This window comes from Scophthalmus maximus, chromosome 12 (assembly GCF_022379125.1).
Source record: "Scophthalmus maximus strain ysfricsl-2021 chromosome 12, ASM2237912v1, whole genome shotgun sequence".
Classification (NCBI taxonomy): domain Eukaryota; kingdom Metazoa; phylum Chordata; class Actinopteri; order Pleuronectiformes; family Scophthalmidae; genus Scophthalmus; species Scophthalmus maximus.
This window is the reverse complement of record NC_061526.1, coordinates 2,961,731-2,987,325: the sequence shown is the minus strand read 5'-3', so window position 1 is coordinate 2,987,325 and position 25,595 is coordinate 2,961,731. Positions and strand designations below refer to the sequence as shown.

The window sequence follows — 25,595 nt, the reverse complement described above, 5'->3', positions numbered from 1 at the left end:
ATTCTGAGTAATAAAGCTAATATATATATATTTTTTTAATTTTTAAGTGTTTTGGTTGCTGGTTTTCATACACTTCACTGTTAGCACACGCAGACAGCTGTGAAAAGAAGCAACTTCGAGCGTGCTGGTAACAGCTGCCTGCCCAGCCAAGATCCCATGAGCCATTTCAGAATCATTATGGTTCAGGTCTCCCGAAGAAGCCCTCCTAGTTGCCAACACTGCCTTCTGCCTTTCCTGAGTCCATCTTATCACAAAATGCTCAGCGATAATCATCTGTAATTGGGTATTTTGTTTTTCCAAGCCGTGGGGAAGAGGTGCCCGCTGAGTAAAGGATTGAAGAAGTGTAGAGCGCTGGCAGGCTGTAGGGTCCCTCAGTCCTCACCCAGACTCGTATAGAATAGAGTTAAATGAAAGTCTGATTGGCCTGGGCAAACATCCTCATGGGGTATATCTCTGGACAAAAAGAGCAATACTCTCCTCTCTTGTCATGGCAAATGCTCTCAGGCCTGACAAATCATGGCTGGCCTCAAGGTGCCCACTCACCACGAATTCTAAAAACTGATGCGATAGCCGGGGCACCTGGGGTTTAGTCAACCTCAATCTCAATGTCTAGTGAATGTCAATTAATCCTTCTTATTATTTTTTTTCCTGCAGTCCACAGAGTGTTTTATATTGTAATAATAGTGGCTTTTAAAAATGAAAGGCTAATATGCCTCACAAGTCCTTGGTATATGGTACATTAAAGAATCCTTTAATTGCACCGTCTTAAATTCAGCAGGCAACCACTGCATAAACAGTGACTCCAACTAATGTTGCACTTGTGTAATAAGACTCAGCATCTATTTAGGCGGCACTAGTTTAATTTCACAAGATCCTGACTAATTCTAATTAAGTCATTCAAGATTTGGTGCGAGGTGCAAATCTGCAATCACAGGGGATTTAATGAGGTGTATTGGGGACACAAAAAAGAGAGCCACATTGACACCATGTTGATGCTGTCAGTGGTTGTGGAAAATGTGTTGTGTGAGAGCGGGGGGGGGGGGGGGTTCCTTAGATGTTTTACTTGTCAAATCAGAGAATAAACAAAGACTACCTGCAGGGGGGGTGGAACCATGTGACCTGTGTGTGCCCTTTTGTTTTTATGCACACACAGACACACCCCATTTAGTGACCTTGCACTGTGTCTCTTGGCTGAGAGGTAGAATATGTTTGGGTTGGACTCGGCAGGCAACCTCTCTAAATCTAAAAGTGGAGATCTCCCGGGGTGATGTAGCCGCATAACGATCGGGGATAGTTAGCGAATGTCAAAGCACAGGAACAGACTGTAAACTGCGACTTTTGCAGCTCAGAGATTGGATTTGACACACATGCACATTTTGGACTGTCATGCAAGCTGCGACAGGAACAGCCCTAAGTCCAAGAATTAGAAGTTCACCATGTGGATTTCAATAAAGGGTTTGGATGGAGTGACCTGGAAGGCGTTACAATTGTGGTGTAATAATAGGGTTTGCATCAATGAGCCTCTGTTGAAGATGTGATATTGTATGCTTGTTGGCAGCTGGGACATACTTTGGGGAACAGGGCAAGTTCATTTAAACTATCTTTTTTTCACATCCACAACCCCCTGCCCTCGCCTTTCTTCTTTCTCTGTCTCTCCATAATACACACTTTAGTAGACATAAAATAGAACCATCAGAACTCGTGACCCAGATCCACGTCCTAATTGCACACTGGTGTAATGTTATTCGTCCACTTCTGCCTCGACCAGAAACACCACTCTACCCTCTGCGCAGAGCGTGGATGAAAGTGAGGAAGTCAGAAATTGCTTTTGACTTTCCAGAGTACCGCACACCAAGCATGTGGATATTTTGCAGACCCACTCGGAGCACTTTTTTAATGAGATTGCCTCCCGTTTATGCGAATGGGACAACAGAAGACTCTTGGTTGATAGGATTGGCCTTTTACCAGTCAATACTGAGCGTATTAATGCTGGGAGGTCTTTGGGAGCAAAAATTTCAAAAATATTGGCCTATAAGGTTTAAAGGCAAGTCATCCAGCTGGGTTTTTTTTCATGCAAAAGTAATTTTCACCCAATCAAAAATATTTATGATGTCTTTGCAGACAAATAAAATTAATGGATACATTTCCCTACTATAAACCAGTAAAGTGCCTCTAGGGATAGAACTGTAAGACAGCTGGTTAGTTAACCACTTGGTCCACACTTAAACTTAAAAAAAAAAATTCTACCACAATTAAGTAAAGCATTTTAAAAAATGCAAAACCAATTATCTTACAATAAACCTCAACTAAATTGTATAATTCTACATTTGTGGTACATTAAGAAAACCTGAGGATTGAGAACTGACTCAGGGTGTCAGTGTCAAATCTTTGTCACTGATACCATATCTCACAGTGGCAATTTCTTTTCTTCTTTTTTTGCATCACTGATTATATTCTTTGATTAATAACCACAAAACGCTCTCAGGCAGAAATATATTGACTTCATTTCTGGGGAACCGTGTCAGCTACCTCTATGCCATACTTGCAATGGGGTGCCCAAAGCCAGGCTGAAGGGGGCTTTCCACCCCTCCATCCTCTCTTTTTTCATTATCCTCATTTCATTTCTGTATCAATCCGACACTGGAATGTTATTCAACCTGCACAACAGGCCATCAGGATTGTGTGTGGGGGTGGAGGGGGGACCACCTTTAAAGCAATCCATGAAACTCTATCCTACTCACTACCTCTTTGTAATCCACTCCACCCTGACTGCCTAATGAAGCTGGCCAAGGCAAAGGATTTTTCTTTCTGACTCTATATTATGAGTGCAGGCGCGTCGATTTGAATGCCAAAGTCTTTTTTTGACTTGGACACAGAGGAAAGAGGGGTCTTTGGGACTCTCCACGAGTCTGGCATGCAATTCCTGGAGCAGTTGGTTTCAGTCCCTCCCCTTGGGGTGAAAGGAAGGACTCTGCTTTGACAGACATCCAATACACACAGCTGATGCCTTAGGCTGGCAACTCTAATAACATCATCTGTGCGGGACATTACTGGTGGATCTCATTTATTACCCAATATGTCCACCGGGAGAAGTTGAAATATTACAACAGCAGCCAACTCCACAATGCCCATGTCAAGAAATTTCAGAATTGATATAGTTAGGCAACTTTTGGCAAAGCTGGGCATACAGATTGAAAAATGGGGAAAGTGCCGTACAACAAGCATAATTATGGCTGTCTCTGATTAACAGATGACTTAGAACTCCCAGTGCAGAGGCTGCCTTCCCTCTAAAAATCTGTTACCATCTTGTGTTTGAGGGGCTTCATCAAATTTTGATGGATACTTCCCAACTCAGATGGAAAATAAGCAATGTGATGCAGCCAATGGGAAGCGTTAAATTCATTTGACTGGTGGAACAGACTCAGATCAATTAAAAAAAATGAAAAGCTATAGTTGGGTGGAGACTATTTATATAAAATGGGGCTCATTTTACTTTGGTGGTTTCCTTTAGTGGAATGTTGTGTAATCAACGGTCATAAAAACATTAACAGCCAGGAAAATGAAACTCAATGCCTTTGACTTTGTTACAGTCTGAGCATTTTCTTATTTTCAGGACCAAAATTAATGATGATTTGGTCGTCAACAGGTATTGACCATGTAGCCAGAGCCTGACAGACTATAGAGTTCCATTGTTGCCCAAAAACCATTCAAAAACACATCTCACTTAACTGTACTGCGTGTCATGGTCTTTCATTATGATGAACATAGGCATTGTAGTGTATTTCGAGGCAGTCTCACAAGTACCAGATGTGTATTATTCCTCGGATGAAAATAGATTACAAATGCACCACTTACTGCTAATGTTTGAGTAACATCTGATGATAATAAAGTAGCTTAATTTTTTTTTGTAAGTATATATAATCCATGAATAATTGTTCAAGTATTGTGTCTTCAGTAGAAATAAACAGGTTTTACAAAGAAATTTTTTTTGGGTGTTGCATGTTCATGCAAACATGTTTAGAGGAATAATTTGATGTGTTCTGATTTCCTACGTCCATGCCTGACTTTCTAATAACCTGGTTTCCTATGTGCATGTAAACACAGTCTGTGAGATGAGTTCCCCTGCTGCTTTGGCTCTGATTGGCGCCTACCACAACACGTCCTGATGCCATCTAACTCAGGTGCCTGAATCTTTTCCAGCCCCATCATTGAGCATCATGCCTTTCATCCTTGTGACACTTTACAGCGACTGAGACTCTGAGGTGATTGATGATGGCAGCATGCATTGCTATGCTCCTGTTTACTGTTTGTCTAAACTGTGTGAGGACAAAGCCCACCAGCGTGAATTGCAATCGTTTCCGCCCCTATCGCTGCAGCCTTGTCTGCATATAAGCGGCATCTGTTTTGACCTCCCAAACTGCCCAGAGCCGAGTCACATCAGCCAAAACACATCCCCAGTACTTATTTATTTCCACGTTGCACAATCATCGGGGTTTAGCTGTGACGAGGAAATAAGCAAAATGTATCTCAATAGTCTTAATGGAAGGTTCAACAAAGACTAATGCAATTTCATTGTAGTAATAGTTGCACAAATTAGATACTGAGAATGAGGTGGTGAAGATAAACTATTCTGTGATAAAAAAAAATAATGCCAAAAAAAAAAAAGGCAGGCATAATGTTACAGGACAATGAGCAGTTTCCTGTCAGATGGTGATACAGAGCCGTTGGGTTTATAAATAATTTTGATTTAATTGCCCTTCCTTACTGGTATGCCTGAAAATTGAATCAGTGGCTTTCCTTACTTTCATACTGCATATATTCCAGTACTGCCATTAAATACCACGTGGCTTTAATATAGCTTTGGTAAGAACAACAGCAAATTCCCCCACAGACTTTCTGTGAAACACCGGGACCCGTCACCAGAACGGAAAGGGCACATGTTTAGTGGATTGACACAGAGAAATGTCCTCTGTTCAGTCTGACTCGGCAAATCATTATTCAGATTGAAGCACACCTCAGCGATCCAAGGTTGTATCCATGCTTTAACGCTCGCTGCAAATGGCACCAATAACTCAGTATATTTGAGTGATTTCCTCCGTGCGCACTGATGCTGACAGTTTCTTTGACGATCCTTAAAAATTCAAATGAACAGGGGAGACGAAGCAGTGTGTGTGTGAGCGTGGGAATAAGGTGAGCTGGAGACCGTCAAAGCATAAATGTGCATTGTAAGCATTCATTCAGTTTTTAGTGGACTAAAGTGATTATTATTTTACGACAGGTTTTATTAAAATTTGTTCAAACTTAATGCTGCTGGTTAGCTTCAGGAAATTTGATACAGCAATCAACACCGCCTATGACTATTCTTCTGTTAAGTACAGTGCAAATGTTCCTAATCATATCGGTGACATCAGTGCATCTCAATCAAAGCCATAAAGCCCACATAGAAAACATGACGTACACAGAAAGCTAAATATGCTTAGCAACAGTAATTAAGGGAGGTGGGGCTTATCCAAAGGTCATTTGCAGCCCGATTTTGCCTGATTCAGGATCCACTCACACTGAAACAAACTGAATATCACCACAACTAAGTCTTCACACTCACACCGATTTTCTGATCAAGCATGAACATTACAGCTATTTTCTTTTTTTCCTCCTCTTCTTCATGCAGGAGTAGCACAGTTTTTCCTAGAGAAGTATGTCAGTCCTGCGCAGCTGTAATTAATACACACAAGGCGTACATGCCAAAGTATGTGTTCATTCTCATGGAGCACATGCACATCACACCACATCAACAGCATGACCTGCACATTAAACACCAGAGCACGGTTATTAAGCTGAGGTCTGAAACTTGGCTCATGTTTCTGACTAAATTGAGTGTGAGAAGCATGAATGCACATCTGTGTTCCTACGGCCCTTGTCCATGTGACAGAAAACAAGTGTTGAGCACATACCTCAACTGTGTGAATACTGATACTATCTAAATCAGTCAGACTTGCATTCAAAAAAATATCATTAAATAAATTTGAATTAACAGCAACACCCTGCAGGTCTTCTTAAATTTGAATAACGTGTTATTTTGTAACTGAAAATTGAAAGTGAAATTAGTTAGCGCCTGCAGTCTTTTACAGTGCCCCTTTATAATACATCTGCAAATCAATTTATCTGTTATTGTTTTATAATGGGGCAACATATCCTGGGTCACATCTTCAAACAGCTGTCAAAAAATGCTGTAGTGACTAGCAGCGATGGGGAATTACATAGTCTGTGGGTATTGTACATATAATGTCCCGTCTACTGTGTGAAGCTTGTCCTTCCACTAATACTAGCGTGAAAAATGATGCACTTAGCACCTAGACAACTGTACAATGAGGGTTTACAGTGCCATATGGCTTCATATCCACTTTCAGCAGTGCTGTCTGTAAACTGATGGACAAAGGCATGAACTCAAGCTGTCTCTGGTAGCCGGAAAAACAAAATAATAATCAGAAATATAACCTTGAGCGATCATTTTCATCGTTTCTCCCCCCAAAAAGGAAAGGTTTCAAATATTGGCTCACATCTGCTTTGTACAGTATGTGAGGATGTATTGCTGAAGCCACTTATTATTTTTTGTAGTTTAGTATTCAGCATCCTACATCACTGTCTCCACACAAATTCTTATGAGCTGTAATAAATGGATCAATCAAAAAGGATCTGACAAAACAAGAGACAGCATAAAGTTAGTGGGATATCAGACGAGTCCAGCAGCGACCTTATATTATTCTTTGTTAATAAGCAAAATTCCACAGCTCTGGAGGTCAGGTTATCAAGTTACGATGCATCTGAGACATTTGTCTGACATCCCGAAAATCTTGGCATAAATCCTGGCTTCGGAGCTTCTTGTCACGGACAAGCAATATATCCCGTCGGTCCCCTAACCAAGTTAAGCACATCGATCTGTTTTTCCTTTGGAATAAATATGAGACTGGCCAAGAGCACTACTAGTAAGCCATATTGACAATATTTCTGCATCACTGCCCTCGATTTTTCTGAGCAAACGGTTACTAAGCACAGTCAAAGTCACTGATTTTGTATTTTATTTCTTCTCCCTAAACGGATCTTTCTGAAGGTCAAAGGACTCAGCCTTATTGAGTCCCATTGTTGTTATTGTTGTTGAGCAACTTTCCTTCCAGGACTTTACTTTTTTGTGATCTCCACAACAGTTATCATGCAAATAACACACTCTGCTGGATTATTGATTGATTCCACAGATAATCACACCAGGTTTAAATGTAAACTAAGTCTGCATGGAGGGTACAGTAATATAATCTGATGTGCATAGTCTGCCTGGAAACATATGTCATTTAATGTGTCTTTGCTGAAAGGACTGGCAAGGAATGGGCATCAAACAGAGTACATCATGAATTTATACTTTCTACAAATAAACATGATTAGTTGGTGAACTGTTGCAAAAACGGTTTAGCTAAAAGATTGATTAAATCTGTTAAGTGATGAGAGGTGCTTTAATCATATAACAATTATCATTTAAAAAATAGATTTTAAATATGTCCATATGAAGAAAAAGTAATGACACCCACATTTTTGGGGAAATTAGTGCCTTTTAGTAAGTACCTAGGAATTTCTGTGGCAGAAAAAAAGAACCGAACAGAAAAACATACCCTTTTATGTTTTGTTTTTTTTGTACTCAATCACCGGAGACTGAAAGAGAAGCCAAAAAGCTTATTATTCAATCTTGCCGTTTAGATCCAAAAACGGTCCACTAAACATAGCCTATTTAGAAATTAAGGGACCAATGCCAATTTTCCGTTTTTAACAAAAGAGCCAGTAAAAGTATATCCAACATCCCTTCCACGTTCTGGCAACACAGATGGATTACGATGTCCGACCCATAGATTATTGAAATCCAAACCAGTGGACAATGCAGAGGGAAAACATTTACAAGCAGGATTAGGGGGTACATTGATGTAGAGTGGTATTGTATGGACAAGAGAAGAGGTTCACAACAAAGGGAGTTCTTTTACATCGTCCCCCTGCTTCATTAAAGTAAAGATAGAACACTTTCTCTTGGGATGCGGAATAACAAAGTCCCCTTTCTGTCTCTCAGTGGACCCCATCATCTGAGCACTACGCTGGAAATAACTCCAAGTCCTCAGGTGAGAGCCCTCAGGGACACATCCGGAGGAAGTCTGCAGTACGTTATCATACCCAGCTCATCTGAAAATACTTTATCTGAGAAGCTGACTCCTTCATAAGGCAGAGAAGATGCCTCAGTACTATTATTATTATATTTACATTTTTCATATAGTTTTATCCCAATGGGGGACAATAGCAAGCTCGGGAGGACAAATAAAATACATTTATTTGAGCTGGACTTAGCAGGAGGCCGTTATATACTCTCTTAAGGATGCATTGGTTCAAAGTTTACGTAAAGATATAAATAAAGTTTCTCTGTTTCTTGCGGGTCGTTTTATGTCCAAGCTGAAGTGCATCTATTTAGTTAAAAGCACAAGAAAAGGCCAGGGCCATTTTTCAAAAATTGATGACGGCCTTGCATAAATTATTCAAACTTTTGTCCTTGTGCCAAACAGTGCATCTACTGAATAATAATTACGAGAGGGACTTAGGGATATGAGTATGCAGAATATGAAACACATGCCAATGTCCCCTGTCGACGGCGACTACATCAAGGCAAGGAGACAGGGTTGCAGAAAATCATGAGACACAAATATGACAACAACACACTCCATTTTGATTCCTTTTTTCCTTTATATATTTGATGATATTTGATATGAACTGCAATTCAACAGCCCTGACTTTTCCTGACATTTTCCTTCACAACTGCTCTAACTGTCATCATCTGTGTGATCTGTGATCACCTATGAAATCTCTTCATTGGCATGTAAAAACTTAAAACTCCATTACTTTATGGTCATATTTAGTGGCTTGGGATAGTATTTTTTTTCAGTGGAGATACTGCAGCTTGATAGCTTAGTGAATGAAGCTGTTTAATGTTCACACGAGAGTCCAGATGGATTTTATAACGGACAATAAATGAGTATTTAGGATTATGTATTTTTCAAATGAAATCTTCTCGTAAAACAGTTTGTGGATTAATGCTTGTACAATTAATTCATTAATCATAGTAATAGTAGAAACAATTTAATGCCTAAAAGGATCTTTAGTCACCAAGATCCAACCCCTGTCAGGAACAAAGCGGCAGCAGGATAGCTGCTAGTGATTTGATATGCAAATGCAATTACCTTATTTTGCTAATCTAGTGTCCTCCCCTTTGGTAAGACAACGGCGTCCAATATCAGGTGAATCCTATCACCTTTGTGTATCTGTTAGTAGAGTGCAGTCTAATATTTCTTCATTAGTGGAACAGCTTCCTTTTTCTTTGTTCTATGCACTCTGGTGTCTGATTGAAGAGATATTTTGACCTTCAAAGCGTCATCATCTATGTTCTTACTTTTTTCACTGACATTCTGGAGATTCGATTGCTTTGATTCATCATTTAGTCACTTGAACCGAGTATTTCTGAATGAGTGGATGTTGTACCCATTGAAAATCTCCTTTCTTGATGCATTTTCTTTTTTTTAGCTATATTGTCCATTTGGGAATGGATTTGTTTCCATTGGGGTATTATGACATTTTGGTTCAAATGACCAGTAATTTCATATTTATCATATATGGGAATCTGCATGATATTGATGTCCATCTTCTCAGCATAAAAAATATGCATATCCTATTCCTTCTACATGACAAATGACAAACCTCAGCGGGTTAATTGGTTTAATTATACAGGGAAATTCCTGTGGGTTTTCAGTAGGTGCTTTGTTAATAAAAAAAAAAAATCAACAAAAAAAAAAGGCTGTCGGCCATTTCATTGAATGCCAAATGCGTTTACGGAATAAATTAGTATGCATGTTTTGTGCAGTGCATTTTGTTGTTTCCATTTTTAATTTCACTGGCTATGTGTTTCATTGTGGAAATAAGGGAGAAAAACTGTTGATTGATTTATGGAAATCCATTCTGTGGCTATGAGATTTGTTGGGCTGTTATAGCAATAGCCATACTGTCTGCAACAATGACCACTTCAACGTAACAGATGGAGCCCACGAATTATGAAGAACAAGAAAGTGCCACGCATTTGAACATTTCATTGTGTTAAAAAAAAGGAGGTTCCACAATGTGCATTGGCATGTAAGTTTCTGTAATTCAAGACAGGGATTCCTGTCTTAATTCCCGAAAAAAGATACGATCACAAAGTAAACAGAGACTGACGTGCTCAAATACACAAAGACACACACATGCGTACACACTCCTGCACACATCTGCTCGTCAGTGAGCCTGTTGGAAACTGTCACATGCCTGGCAGGTTCTGTAACTTGGGCAGATGGTGTAGAACAATTAGGCCCACCGAATCTCTCAATCAATCTCCTGGATGTCAGGTGAAGAGCCTGGACCTGAGCTGGCTGTTTTCTGTTAAACCCATGTGCTCGTCCACTTTGTATTCCATTCCCTTGTTTGCAAATAGTTTCTTTTTTTGCACATACTGCAAACCATTACTGTTGCCTTGATGTTCCCAAAAAAATTTCTTCTTTCAAACTTTTGTATTTTACATTTGCTTTGCTTCCCTCGTGTTCTGCAAACTACAATGCGCATATTTCTTTGTCATTTTCTTCGTACACTGTTGTTTTTCAACCAATGTCTTCCCTTGAATTCTCTCACTTCCCTGCACAACCCACACCCAGTTTTCTTCTCCCCTTTTTTGACACTGGCCAGAAGGCAAAACTGTACTGTAGACAACAAGCAAACACAAGTGCTTCATTCACACCCAATTACTATGAAAGGGATTTTTCTGGCCAGAAATTCACAGAGGAGCACAATGAGAGTGTCACAGAGGAACACGATATCTCTGCCATTTCACCTTCTGTCCCATGTTCTGCACACAAAAGAGAAGAAAAGCGATACGGTGTATCCAACGCCGGCGAGGGCCATTAGCTGAGGCTGGTTGAATAAGGACAGCACAAACTGCGATACTAACAAAGACGGGAAACATCTGCTGCTTGCGCTGGGCCCTTGTTGGCCCCGAGGATTCAGCCTTTGATCAGCGGTCCTCACCTTTCTACAAGAGCTTTGAGGAAACGCCTTAAATACACACAGTGTAACAGTAAAGCACAGCCACAATGAAAGAGATTAAAGTACCAAAAACAAACAAACAAGCAGGCTAATGCTGCGATCCGTGTCGCGCTACTCGCTTGAGTTTGGCCATGGGATGATGCGGCCGTCAGTGACGTCAGTCTCTCATTGGCTTTTGCGTCATCGTGTCAAGCGAATGATGCAAATTTCCGTCTTTGCGTTGAAGTATGAATTTACTTTGCGTTTGGTGTGAAGGCACCACAAGACTAACATCACCATATGTGCAGAAAAGCAGACTGGTATTATAAAGGGGTTCCCAGTAACCCCTTTATAATACCCTTTCTGGGTAGAGGAAAATAAAAAGTTGCACAACTAGTTTCCCTCTCCTGCATGAGAAAGAAATATGACACATCCTCACTTCCAGAGGAAGCAAGCCAAACACCTCACTCAACAGTGGGGCCAGACGCCACCTTTGGACTGCCAATCCCGCTGTTGTATTTCCTCCACCTGTGACGGGAAGATGATTCACTCGGCCTGCCAGACTGCATCCAGGGACTGTGTGTACTGGGGCATACTCACTGCCAGCATAGACAAACTGGGGGTGGGGGAACACCACATTCTGTGCTGCACTGTGACCTGCAAATTCAGTTGATAAAATAATGTGGCCTGTGAGCAGCTGTATCATATTCTAACTACTCAGGCTCTAAAAATTCTCCAATTCAAATCAAGGCATTGAGCCAAATCATTATGATATGGCACACGGGAGCAAAACCAGGCCTTATATACAGGGAGAATTGAAAATCCCTGTTGGCCCGGATGAACACACCAGCTGCATCAGACATGCAATGTGAAAATGATAGGTTTAATTGGATTTTTATTTTAAAGGGAGTGTATATGTACTTTATGGGGTCTGGATTTTTAGCTGCAGAACCCACTCTCCACCTGTACTGCATTCCTCTCTGAATACACAAACAGCACCAAGATAATCTTTTTGTTGACGATAGAAATTGAATACTAGATATAAACAAGCAACATAGATTTCACTAGGAATTTACAGCTAGGCTATGCTCAAACTCCCCAAACAACATACACAACACATTGCTCCAAAACTTATTTTCTTTGCTTTTACTTTACTTGCATTACTTTTCTAGCGTTTTTTACTTAGTTTTTATTTCTTATAAAAGCGAAAGGTCTACAGCAAATCATACAAGTGTGCACTTCTTTGACAGGCTACTTGATAAAGTGCTTGATGAAATGAAGGAACGGGGCTAAATAATCAGGCAAACCTGAAATAATCATCAAGTATTAAATTACAGCACTCAAATAAATGTAAAAAGGGAAGCAAGTTGGTTTGCAAAGGATTTCATTGGCACAGGGAATGATTTTGTCAAATTCGTTTTGTCATGTCAAATATTTCAATAAAAAAAGATAATAAATTATACATGCATGTGGGAGGACGAAGAGAGACTGAGAAAAAACGTTGGAGTGCAATTATAAAGGCCACAGGAGTTCAAAAGTCTTAATGACTGAATTGTGCACTTGCCAAATTATTTTTTTTCCACCCTCACTCTTGCTCCTCACCATTTCCAGGTGTTCATTATTCTGACCATTGAGAACATCCTGAGGGTCGTGCCATGTTCTAATTCCTAATTAACTGCCCCGAACAGAGATCATAGTCGGCACTGACCCCGACCGATGAACAGGCTCCGTTGGAGTCTCGGGGCATTACTCTTACTCATGTTTGTAACTGCTCATTTCCAATGGAGCCCTCCTCCAACATAGTTACTGTACATGGAGTTGTAAGAACTGGGTCATGCTTTGAGAAAGACAACCTAAAGCCCGCTGGAGGCTATGTGTTTTCAAGACTTAGCACAACTGGAAACACCTGTAGCCTCTGTGGCTTATGGGTAACCACTGTTTAAGATGTCCAGAAGGATTCTGTTTATTTTGTACATGCCACCTATCTGTCAACCAGGAATAAAGAAGGTGCAAATACAACAAATGAATAATTCCCGACTTCATGGCTAATCTTGGCTAAAGCTGCATACCTATCAGTGGCATGTTTTTACACCGTCTCTGAGATTAGTCATGTGTACACTTGCAGTGCACATACATATTGGGGCATTACCAGCACTCGTAGGGAATACAAAAGCGGCAGCAGTGACTAAATGTCTATGTTTGCTTTGGAGAGATCAGGCGTGCCCTCCGTGTTGCAACACGGGCCACCTGCAGTCTGGGAAATACGTTTCTGGGGGGAATTAGAGGATTCTGATGAATGAACAAGACAGACATGAGTAACCCTGCCCAATATACTGCTTATCTACGGGCTTATGTTGCACAAAGGAGGCAGATAAGCTAAGACATGCCAGCACAATGAAGGAATGGAGAAAAGAGCAGAAATGAGGCTAAGGGGGGTGAAGAAAACATACGCAGGTCAAGATCTACAAGAGAGCGGTCAGTTGCAACAGAGCCCGGATGCTTTGAATTGCTGCAGAACAGTTAACCATTGACTAGAGGGGCTCATAGCATGGGATCCATGTCATCCATGGTTATTCTATTCCAGAGACCGTGAAAACAAAGCATAAAGTCATTATTAAGGCCTCTACTTGCCCTGGGCAGTGAATGCAACACTAATCAATGAGAAAGAACGGTATTGTGGTTGGTCTTAGAGGTTGGTGATATTATGTTGCTGTGTGTGTCTCTGCTGTGTGTGTTTGATTAAGATTATCCCGTCTATTAGTGTTCTCTTTCAGGTAGGTGGTCTGGGTGGTAGCGGCGAGCATCAGGTTCTAATTATTAATATGTGACAGTGAAAGAAGGTCACAAAAATGATGTGGCCTATATGTGATTCACCTTCTGTCTGAGTTAAGTTTCTAATTTAGTAACGTCATTAACTTGAGCCTGTGTAATATATTCATCCTTACGTTGAGGTAGGCTTTTGAAACTTGAATAAAACCATAGATTACATTTTTTTGTCATAATTGTTTATTAAAGGTTATTGTAATGGCTTATAGTGTGGTTTAAAGAAAAACAATAATATCCCTGTCATGTCTATCGTTTCATATTTATGCTGTTTTATTAGTCCATATCTTTGCTGGTTTGTGTTCTCTGAAGCATACGGTCACATTTTTCTTGCAGTTTTAACGCAAATGTTTCCTTGGCCATGTTAAATGACCACATACTGAAATTACGCCCCTGTCCCACCACAGTTTTTATAATGAAGAGAAAAAATGAGTACACTTCTCAGTGTTCCCCATGCATTCATTTATTAGTGGCGTCTTGTCACACTTTGACTGCCACTTAATGATTTTCAGTTTTTTCTTTCTTTTTTGGAGCATTTTAAATAGGCAAAATCTTATTTAATTGTAGAGCTGTGTACAGGGCTTCGATTTGTTCACCCCCTAATTGTTTCCTCCTTTCACACACACACACACACACACACACACACACACACACACACACACACACACACACACACACACACACACACACACACACACACACACACACACACACACACACACACACACACACACACACACACACACACACACACACACACACACAAATGCCAGGTGTGAACTGAGGTACCAACTCTACTTGAGAACGGGTCACCCAAGATGCATGTTGGTGCCAGGTATGATAGGGCCTTAGTGCAGCAAAGCTCTGTTCGGGCACTTCACAAAAAGCGACAAAAGTGAGCAACCGTTGTCAAGTACTATAATTTCATCCCCGGTGTAAATTACACAATCATCCACAGTGCCAGGAAACAAAAACCCATTAACTTGATTCCTATTTAATTGTTGTTAATTGTTCAAAAATCCTATTTGCTCTCTTTTCTCTGAACCTGAGAGAAGAAAAAACACTTTGCCCATTTGAATCTTCTATCTAAATCACCTATTTGAAAATTGCATTTCTTCGGGCTTGTCAGTTTCCATTCACGACAAACCACCTTCAGCACTTATTTTATTTAAACCTGAGCAAATGTGGCACACAACACAATTGGGTTTCACTGAAGTAAAATAATTGTTTCAATAGTGTGACAGGAGAGGTTGATTCATTCTGGAGAAGAGATTGCCTTTAGAGAAAAAGTGTTGACAGAGTCACAAGAGACACTAAAAGGGAAGGTAAAGAATGAAGAGACATAGAAAGGGCCAGTGTACAGTTTCCATCACCTAACAAAACACTACATATTTCTTTGAGAGACAAAGTGTTAACTTAGGCTACTGTGTACGCTGTCAATAGTGACGTTCCTCATCGGTCCAGCCGCAGTCTATATATTGATTAAACCATCCATCACTTTAACTCTACAAGACATTATTTCTAATTAAAAAGAAAGTCATAAATTTTGGGCTTTATTACCAGGACGGGGCTGTAAATAAAATTCAAGGGAGGGCAGAAACAGATTGCAGACCTTGTCCACGGTTTAGAGCCAGCGTAAAAAGGACAGACGGGTGAGATGACACCTTTGGGATCCTCACATGCAGACCGCTGGGCTGACAGCAGGGAGGTGCTCTGCTTCATCCCAGATGAACAGATGCAAATCAATAATTTCCCGGGTTGTGTTTTTATAAGACAGGCGCTTCCTCTCACGGGGACTAAGGAGCAGACCGTGCATATGGAGAAGAATTTCGTAAATAAAATTTTCATAAACCACTTGGGAATATGTAAAAGGAACAGCACTTGGTGTACTTGAAATGATGTATAATCATGAGAGGTCATGAAAGTGTATGGGAGTGCTCTATCACATAACTGGGTTGGGTAGTAGGCTGGCAGCGACAACAAGCTCCTATTATCCATCTGTGTCTCCATTTTCCTCTGCTAAACAACAATTTTGCTGCCAAATATGCAGTCGCAGGACATTATTTAATGATCCCTGTTGATAAAGAGGCCATTAGTACACCTAAACCGCAGCCAAAGCTCTGACGTTGGACAGGCAAACAGGTAGCACACTCTCAGTCGTAGCAGAGGACACTTCACATTTGACAACTTCTGATTACCTCAGCGTGTACACCGGTTGTCAGGCGGTGAACTCCCCTGATAGCCAGAGTGGCAGAGTGTTGGTTATTTTTTGACAGGCACAGAAGGATGTCAGATTTCACAGGTACTAGCCAAGGGACGGAGGAAATGGAGGGAATTAGGGAAAGAGAACGTAGTAAAGGCATGTCACTGGACCCACAGCCTCCACTGCCAACAAAGGAAAGCGTGTGCAATCATTATTCATCCGTCTACCCTTTCCTCTCCTTGGCCGATCCCCCCCCCTCATACCTGTCACAGCGGGAGTAGCTCTGACCACAGAGGTGCCATCTGACCGTGACTTGATAATGACAGAAAGGCCGGAGAATCATATTTGGTTAACTGATCGCCAGACAGGTGCCTTGCCAAACCGAGGGAAGTGGCCTCGGTGTTGGTGAGAGACAGAAAGAGAGAATCACCCTCCGGGGTGAAACGAGTACTAATGAGTGAGATAAAAAGGACAAGATGGAGTGATCCTCTATAAAAGGCCAGAAGTAATCTCTGCCTCTCCTCCCTTGCCTCTCTTGGCTCCTCTGCATAAAGCCTGCTGCCTTCATACTTCAAACAGAGCTGATTAGAGTCGCACACCTTGCTGGAGCTGTAGCTTTGGATAGGGTGTAGCAGAAGTCCAATTGGGACTCGGTGTTACAGAACCGGAGAGGAAAAACTCTCCAAGTTAGTGGCCATCTTACTTGACTTCATACATTTGAACATGTATGTGAGTCCATTTATCAGCGTATGACTGCAAATACGGATCAGTATCCACTTACCACATCTCTAACCTAGATGCCTCGGAGCTCCAATAAAATCAGTGTCATTGAAAATATAGCCATTTCTACTTTCTTCTGTCATGTCAGATGATATAAGCGGAGCCCCGGAGGTGCAGGCAGCGTTTGAATCTAATTGTCATCAACACGTCGCTCTGTTAGTTTATATTAGCATAAATGGTCATGGTGAGGGGAGGGGGGGTGGGGCAATAGAGAGACACAGTGAGAGAGGAAGGAGAATGAGGAGTGGCAGAAGGAGACGGGGAGAGAGACCAATGAGCTGCAGGTGTGAGCTCGCTGTCAAGGGTGTTGTTTTATTAAGATACCCAGACTGTCAGAGCAGGTACCTGGAGAGCGGCCGGGCACGTGACAAGATCTCGTGCTGACATCCCAGTAACCCCTTCTCATTCCGAAACGGCTCCGTTCAAATCTACCGTTCACTTTGTCAGACTTGTGGGGGCACCATTGTCAAAGGGACTCTTACCTGGAGCAATCAAGGAAAACGCTGTGTGGCCCTCTGCGACTGAGGATGTGGGTTGAGACGAGAAATAGCAATGTATGTGTGTGAGAGAGAGAGAAGAGGGAGAAAGGGAGAAAAAAAGCTCACTGCTAAAAAAAGAAATTGAGCTACAGCCAGCAGGTGGTTAGCCTAACCTAAAGTAAGACAGGAAATAAGGGAACACAGCTAGCGTGGTTGCCTCCAAAGATAACAACATGTACCAGCTCCTCTGAAGATCGCTAATTAACACATATTGTATGTAGGAGTACTGTCATCACCTTGGATTTTTTTTTTTTTGTACAATTTAAACAAAGATATACACTTAAATAAATGAGCTCAGTAGGAGTGTTGCAAGGTGGATTTTATTACCTTTACAACGATCCAGGCTTGTCCCCCACACATACAACATTTCCAGTCTTTACGCTAAGCAAAGCTGACCGGCTGATGACAGATGTAAACAGTACATTGATCCTCACTTTATAGCCCTTGGCAAAAAAAAAACAGGCTTGTTATCCAAATTGTCGACTTTTCCTATCGCCTCTTTTAACTTTAACATTAATTGTTATGATGTGTAATTAGTTAATTGCTAATCAGTTCTGTGAGTGTGTGAAAACCTCTTAAGCACTGTTAAGGTAGAGAGTTGAACCGTTTGCAGAGTGCAAAAATTGCAGGGATGCATGCAGTAGTTAAAATAAAGGTGCTTTTAGCATGACGATGCCGTTAAAGGGAGTGATGAAGGGCCATATAGAATATAGTTGTGTAATAAGTAGACAGGTAGGACATGCAGTGACTCAGCAAAAAACCATATAAAAAAAAAAAACTTTACTTTATGTATACACACGGCCACTGACATACACATGCAGTATATGCTGATCTAAAAAACTCAACAACAGTGAACAATTCGGTTCGGAACAAAAACAACAGCCCAAGCTAAAAGAAATAAATGCCCCGATGTGGCGTGCTGTTTCATAAATTTAATTTATTCTAAAAGAGGCTGCCATACACAGCTGGCCTAAATAATGCTGCTCCTTAATGATTCTTAAAGCAAATAAATGTACCTCAAGTAAATGTACTTGAGGTAAAAAATCAATAATAATATGATAATTTGAAAGATCTGGTACGTAAACGGATCAGGTCTGTGCCCCACATTCATCCCTCAACCACAGTTTACATGTATGAAATATATGAAGAAGAATAGATGAATTCAGTAAATGACACTTCCATGCAGCTGCATGAGTGTTCTTACATGAACCCACTGTCTATTGAGGCAAAATGATCACAAACATGTCTGGTCAAATACATTTCCAGCAGGTTGCAGTTGTCTTGACGACAGCAATTTGCAGAAAGGGTCAACAAATTTGCCATTATCAGCCGTGCACTACATCAAGCAATGTGTGCCTTCTAAATGATTTGGTCACTTAGGGGTGGGTTTTGATCCTGGTATCCTTGAGCCAGGCTGCCCTGGTACTGACCGTAGTTGCCTGAGTAACAGGACAACAACAACAAAGACGTGCAAAGTCAACTACCTCTGGAGAGGATTCAAATTCAAGAACACTGCTGACATCGGCCAAAAGGATTTCACTGCCTTCCCATTCAAATGACCTGTTTTGCATCATTTCAAGCTGTTCAAGGCAGGATCACACTATGAAAACAAATGGCAGGGCTTTAAAATAACAGGACCAAACCTTGGCCGGGCCAATGTCATCACAGGCCATTATGGTCAAACTAACTTGAATGCTGGATGCTATGGGTAACCATATTGGGTATGCAAAAAAGTGTCGGAGGGTGCAGAGGTTCATATTCTCTTACAAGGCTGAAAAGAAGTGTTGTAGTTGAACAGGTTTGCAGGATATTTCAAATTGGAGATATTTCCTTAATGATATTAATCCCAGAAATCTCTCACTATACTATTATAAAATATTGTACTTGTAAATTAAGCAGGACTTTTGCCTTCTTCAGCCAAAAAATGATCACCCTGAAGTCAATTGCACTTAATCGAAAGTGACCACAAATTAGGAAAAAGAAGTTGCACCAAATTAAGGTCATAATTCATGTCAGGATGCATTAGGATATTTATCATGAAAGCGATTCCCAGATTTTAATTCATTTGACATCTTTCAGCCCTAATAGAATATCTGATATCTGAGTAGCACCCGTACACGCTCTCACAGCGTGAAATCGGCAGGAAAGCAGCGGGTTGCAGTAAAAGTTGCTGAAATGGATTTTTACAGAGAATACAGACCAAGGCCCATTATGTTTGTGCCAGATTTACACTTCATATATAAAAAGCCCAAGCCAGCGCCATGCGCAACTACCACCTGCTGCTCTCAATGTTATTCAAATGACAGCACAATTCTATTTTCACCTTGCAACTAATGCGGACATTACTCCTATGTCAGCAACACTTACTGTCCTTTCTTTTGTGCTGATATGCTGGCAAACTGGCAAATTAATCCTGGGGAAGTGTGGGTAGTTGCCGGGATAGCGTTCAGATGCAGTTCCCAATTATTCTCACTCCGAAAACTCCCATCCCATCAACCCCCCCCGACACTTTCGCATGAAGGATATGAGCCCCCGTGCCCTGGGCTTATCAAAAGGTGATATGACGCAGAATCAGTCAAATGTCTTGATCTATACAATGTTGTAAAATTACAGAGAACGTGAACAGGGCTGCCAAAAGTGTAAACAATGTATGCACGATAAACCTATGTATGCACTGCCACGAGGAGGTCGTTAGGAAAAGATGAAAGGGCAGATGGATGCATTGAGTCAAATGGAGGGGGAAACAGGCTAGCTGGATGTAGCAGATGCAAGCGTGTGTGAGTTAGTGGGATTGTCGGCAGGCAAACCTGTCATCCACTGAGCCCACTAAACTCTGGAGGGCAAACAATCTACCTAATTGAATTCAATCCAGCCTCACCATGGAGGCTAGTGGCTCCATTCAGTATAGAGCTGGTTGGTGGAGGGGGCAGCGGTGGAGGGAGGTGTGTGTGGACGTGTGTGTGTGTGTGTGTGTGTGTGTGTGTGTGTGTGTGTGTGTGTGTGTGTGTGTGTGGACGTGCATGTTGATGGGATGAGGAGAGGAGGGCTTTAGCTGGCATGACAAGTGAGCAAGGAAATGTGGGGAAAAAACGGTAAGTACGAGAAGTAGAGCGCAAACACAGGGCCGGAGAAGACGACAATGACAAACAAACGGTACGGGTTGGGGGAGAAAAAGCTTGGTGCGTGAAGGTGTTGGCAGTTCCGGGGTGGATGGTGGGGAGGTGTGCTGTGAGAGAATCGAGGCATGGAGAAATGGAAGCCAGCTGCGCTTTTGCATGATTACACCGAAAACATCATTTGCATCTGGGAATGAAATCCCAACATGCTTGGTAGATACGTCTGGTTACCAAACCAAAACAGCCCCCCCCCTTCCTGTCGCTGGCAGCAGAAATTAAAGACTTACCAATGTTGTCCCACAGATTTGCATGAGAAGATGACTACCTATCATGAATCTTTTCTATCAACATCCTACTGCACACAAAGAGGAAGCCCAATTGGCCAACATGAATGATTGTCATTACTGTGCTGCGTTTGGGGAACCTGCTTGTGTACTTAATCGGGACCCACTGCATATTCATGACTTGCAATGTACATTTTCAGCTTGGTTTGTCGCGTCTGATGGTGTCATGAATGGTGATAAAAGTCAACAATACCTGTGCGTGAGAGGGGGAGAGATTCTCCGGTGTTCTCCTCACAGATCCAGCTTGTCACATGCCAGATAATGAAACCACGGTCCGTCCTGTAAGGAAACACAAAGAGGAGGAGGGTTAGGAGAGAGAACGGGACAGTGTTGCGTCTGTTAAACATGGCAACACTGATTTTTTCAAAACAGCTGACAGGAGCAATAATTAAACACTCCAGCAGAAGGAACTTTAAATGTCTGCCAGCACAACTTTAACTCACGAATAAGTGGCCTGTAAACATCTAAGATTCAAGCTTTAAAAAAAAAAAACATAACAACAATAACTTTTTTAAATGCCTACAGTGTTAGTTTGTCACACTCACCACGCACACAAACACAAGCTTTGATCTCTTCTGGGACAACCATTATTTAGTGGCATCTTCATAAATTTTTCAGCTGTTGTCTGGTTTCCACTCTGGTGATAGAGGCGATTTGCCGCTGTATGAAGTGCTATTCAGGTCACATCAGCTTTTAATGGCTGATTTATTAGGGCCCAACAGGGGCTTGGTGATGGGCTGCAGGACAAAGAGCCTGTTTTAAACTGCATTAACACTCTGCAGTAAATATCCCATACAGCATTAGCATTTTGATGACTGCCTCCCTTAGTCACCTTTTGCGCCATATCCTTTTCCCACTGTACACATTTTGCTCCCCTGCTCTGCCTCTTAGCCTTTGTTTCAATCCATCTTTTGCATACGCCACTTTCTCTCCTTTAGCCTTCATGTCTCTCCACTCGTAACAGTTTTTGCCGTCCACATTCAATATAAACGTTAGCTAGGCTGATACAAATGTGTACATATGAAGTGGCTATGCTTAATTATAACTGAATTAATGGGCTACATGTGCAATATCACAGAGGTGAATTCAAATTGTAGTCTGTGAAATTGAAAAGGCTGTTTCTTCTTCGCTTACGGAGCAGAAAAACATGTCGCTTTCCTTATTGTGATGCAAACTATCTATTTGATTTCTAATTAAATCTCACCTGCAATAGTAAAAGTGATGAGCACAAACACTTTTGTAATTGAGGTGTCTGTTGCAGGTAAGGGTCATGAATAATAAGCCAAAATTAAAAAGGATTAATTAGTGGCACAGTGTTTACTATGCAAATTAGGTAGATATTGGATATGGGAGAACTATAAAGGCCTTTTTGTGTTGTCTGTCACACATATCTTTTAAAAGCATCCGCACGTGCTTTAAAAAATAACTTCTATGTCCACAACAAGTCATAATCAAAGCACAATCAAACAAAAGGAAACGTTAAATAACTGCATTCCGTTTGTAGCCGCTTTCAGGTTTGATATTTATCAAAGTGATGCTACAAAAAGGAAAGAAAAGAAGAAGAAAACAAACTTAGTTATATTGCCAAACTTCAAAATATATTCTGGGCACAATGGTAGACTGTACTTGGCCTCAAAACAAGTGCTGTGGCCGCGGGCTCACCAAATCTGCTGTTCCTCAGTTGATCAAATGCAAGACTCTGGCAGAGGAAGCAGATGCCATAGGTCAGTTCAGCTGAGCACAGTTTGGTCAACAGAGCATCTGCCAGTCATTAAGCAGGCTTGGAAGTGTTTGGAAAAGAACACAATCCCACCATATTGTTACAATCCTAGCCACAAACTGTTGCGCAAAAGGAATGAGAGTTCACAGACAACAGAAAATAAAAATGATATCCCAGACAGTTTAATGGGCAGTAGTTTGCTTTCATCATCAGCTTACACTGCATCTGTTCTTTTTTTGTTTTTTTCTGACCTAATTTACTGCATTACAGCAATTGTACAGATCTTTCATTTTACATATTTACCTCTTATGGAACCATTATTCACTGTTCCTCTGGCTGGTCGTCCACACTAATCAAAGACATAATCGGAGCCGAATTCAAACTTGCTCTCTAATAATCACTGGCGTTACAGTAGAGGTATTAGTTGGGAACTGAAGCTTCCATCATATCTTCAAAGGGTTTTGAATCAGAGAAATGTACACCAGGCAGTTCTAGGCACCTTAGGCAATCTTGTACCATTACTACTAAGCTGTTCATTCCAAAGATATGCAATTTGTGAGAAAGCTGCTTATTAATGCCAAGATGCTTGTTAATGGAAGCAAGTGTAGAGTTAATCGGGACTGTGTCGTTTTTTTCCGAGCAATACTGCAGTGGCAATTCCAATTGTAATTATTTTCTGTAATTTTAATGTTTGTAAGTGTAATAAAATCAGATTTTTGACATAGATGTGTCCACATTATAATCATGTAATTCAAAGAGTGACATTTTGTCACTGTTTTAAAGTTCTATTTAAGGTAATTATGACAAACTGCTCACAAGTCACATCTGGCAATGTTTTTGATATTGGACACCTCATGCCGCTGTTGACAGCTCTGCACCATAGAAGCTTAAGCTAACGTAAATGTTTGCTTCACAGACTGACGGGATGAGCTGCCACAGAGTTCTGATTGTTTGAAGTCTGGATTGAGCCCCTTAAAAAAATGTTCACCGGTCAGATTTTACTCCTGCCTCGGATCGACACAGAGCCAACGCCGAACCCTAAGCAAGTAGCGGTTGTGAGCATTCAGACTTGTGACTGTGTCGCTCTGCAATTGCGACAACAAAGCGCAAGTTTTGCAGAGGAGTTTCCTTACCACTGTGTTGAGTTTCTGGAAAATGTTGGCGGACATGGTGTGTGCAACAATTACAATAACGGATTGAGGCAGAAAGAGGGTGAATTTTGTGTGCTTGTCCAGCCACCGAGGGATATTGTTGGAGGAAATCGGAAGCACCCAAAGAGAACGTTCATAGTTGTTGCAGTCTGTATTACCACAGTGTGTAGTTAAATTTTTTAGTGAGGTGCACATCAGGCTACATCGTAAGACGCGTGGCTGCACAGTAGTATAAACCAGCCTTTTACTGCAATCTACTTTAATTGAGGTGAAGCCTTGCCACTCTGTTGGTCTTCTACAAACACCAAAAAAGTTGTGTAGTTTGGATGTCTCTGCATACTGAGTCCTGCATTAAAACATACTTGTAAAGACCTTTTTAAATAATGAAGAAGAGGAAAAACTGTTTTCATGTTAAGGAAAGGCTTGCTCAGAGACGTAAAACTCATTACTCAATATTAACTTTTCACTGACTGACTACTGAGGACATACAACTGGTCAGTGTTTCAGGGCAGAATGTGATGTAAGAAATTTTTGTTGGACTCTCAAGTAAAGCAGTGGGGATCATTCACATACCGTTACCAGGGGGTCCTGATTAGCTAAGTGTAATGGGGACTATGTAGCAACTTTATTGCATTAACACAATAAAATGTGGCCCTTTTGTCTGGAATATTATTTATTGTGCTGTTTTTGGTTCCCATGGTGAAATAGCTTTCTAAATTTCAAAGTTATAAAACACAGCCTGACTATGCCGCTGTCACTGATATAAACTTCAGCCCAAATCGGATTTCACCCTGAAACGTGATTCACTGTGGAACAATGTGCTGGACATCAATGCTGCGTGTGGATACAGTACAGCAGACATCAACAATAATGTCACTGGTCACACTGAAACAGCTGACTATCATCTCCTTCAAAGGATACAAATTAATTAGTTGACCTCCACGTTTCAACTATCTTACAAAAAGTAATGGCAACAGGATTTTTTTCTTATCTAAATAAACTGTGCTGGTAGTTTTTTTTAATGCTCTAATGAAGAATAAGAGTGAGAAAGATAAAGCAGACATTTTCTTATTCGTTCAGATTAAACAGGCGAATTATAACAGCGGTGGAGGAAATTGCACCTAATTGAAAGCTAAATATGATAGAAAAGGCAAAACCACATAATCAATTGTTTTCGTTACTTATTTATTTATTTTTTGCATAGCACTTACCGTCTGCTTCTATGTCCTGTGTTTGCTTTGCAGCTGTTGGCTACCTCAGCCTCGGGCTTCATGCTGTCTTGAGGTAGACAACTAATCACGATGAAAGGTGCTAGGTGTGAATTTGACCAACTGAAAAGAAACAGGGTCGGACTACCAATTCCCTTCCTGCCTCTAGGCGAAAAGTTCCATATTGTTGTCTTATGACATTTTTCTAATTCATTAGCAGCTCTAGCACTAGCTTATGATTGTGTGTCAAATAAAAGAAAATGCTATCAGGAGACAAAAGAACGTATGACGAAGCACTGGACTCATGCAGCAGCTGTATGACTGATCCAAGTCGACAGCCTGTGGTGTGTCTCTATAAAAGCATTTACTGAGGCACAGCGCTGTGGCCTGCCCAAAGCTCATCAAAGACCGGCTTATTTTATCAGCCAAGTGGAAAATGTGCTGAGAAAGAGAGGGAGAGGCAATAGAGGGGAAGTCAGCGAGAGTAACTAAGCTATTGTGCCCATCGCTGACCCAAACCCCCGTGTTACAGTAGTCACGGCTGCTCACAACAAAGGCCCTAATCGGCGGAGCAGGGCTCTAAATTAAAT

The 25,595-nt window shown here is 41.2% G+C and overlaps 1 protein-coding gene across 20 annotated transcripts in view; it reads right to left on the bottom strand.

Annotated features, from left to right (window-relative positions):
• The window catches only part of LOC118288653 (adhesion G protein-coupled receptor L3-like), a 192,960-nt gene that overhangs the window by 149,558 nt on the left and 17,807 nt on the right, over positions 1-25,595 (bottom strand). For all 20 annotated transcript variants that reach the window (XM_035615117.2, XM_035615134.2, XM_035615195.2 and 17 more), the window contains exon 2: positions 21,120-21,205. The gene's annotated coding sequence lies outside the window, so the exon portion shown is untranslated. The remainder of the gene's footprint in view (positions 1-21,119; positions 21,206-25,595) is intronic.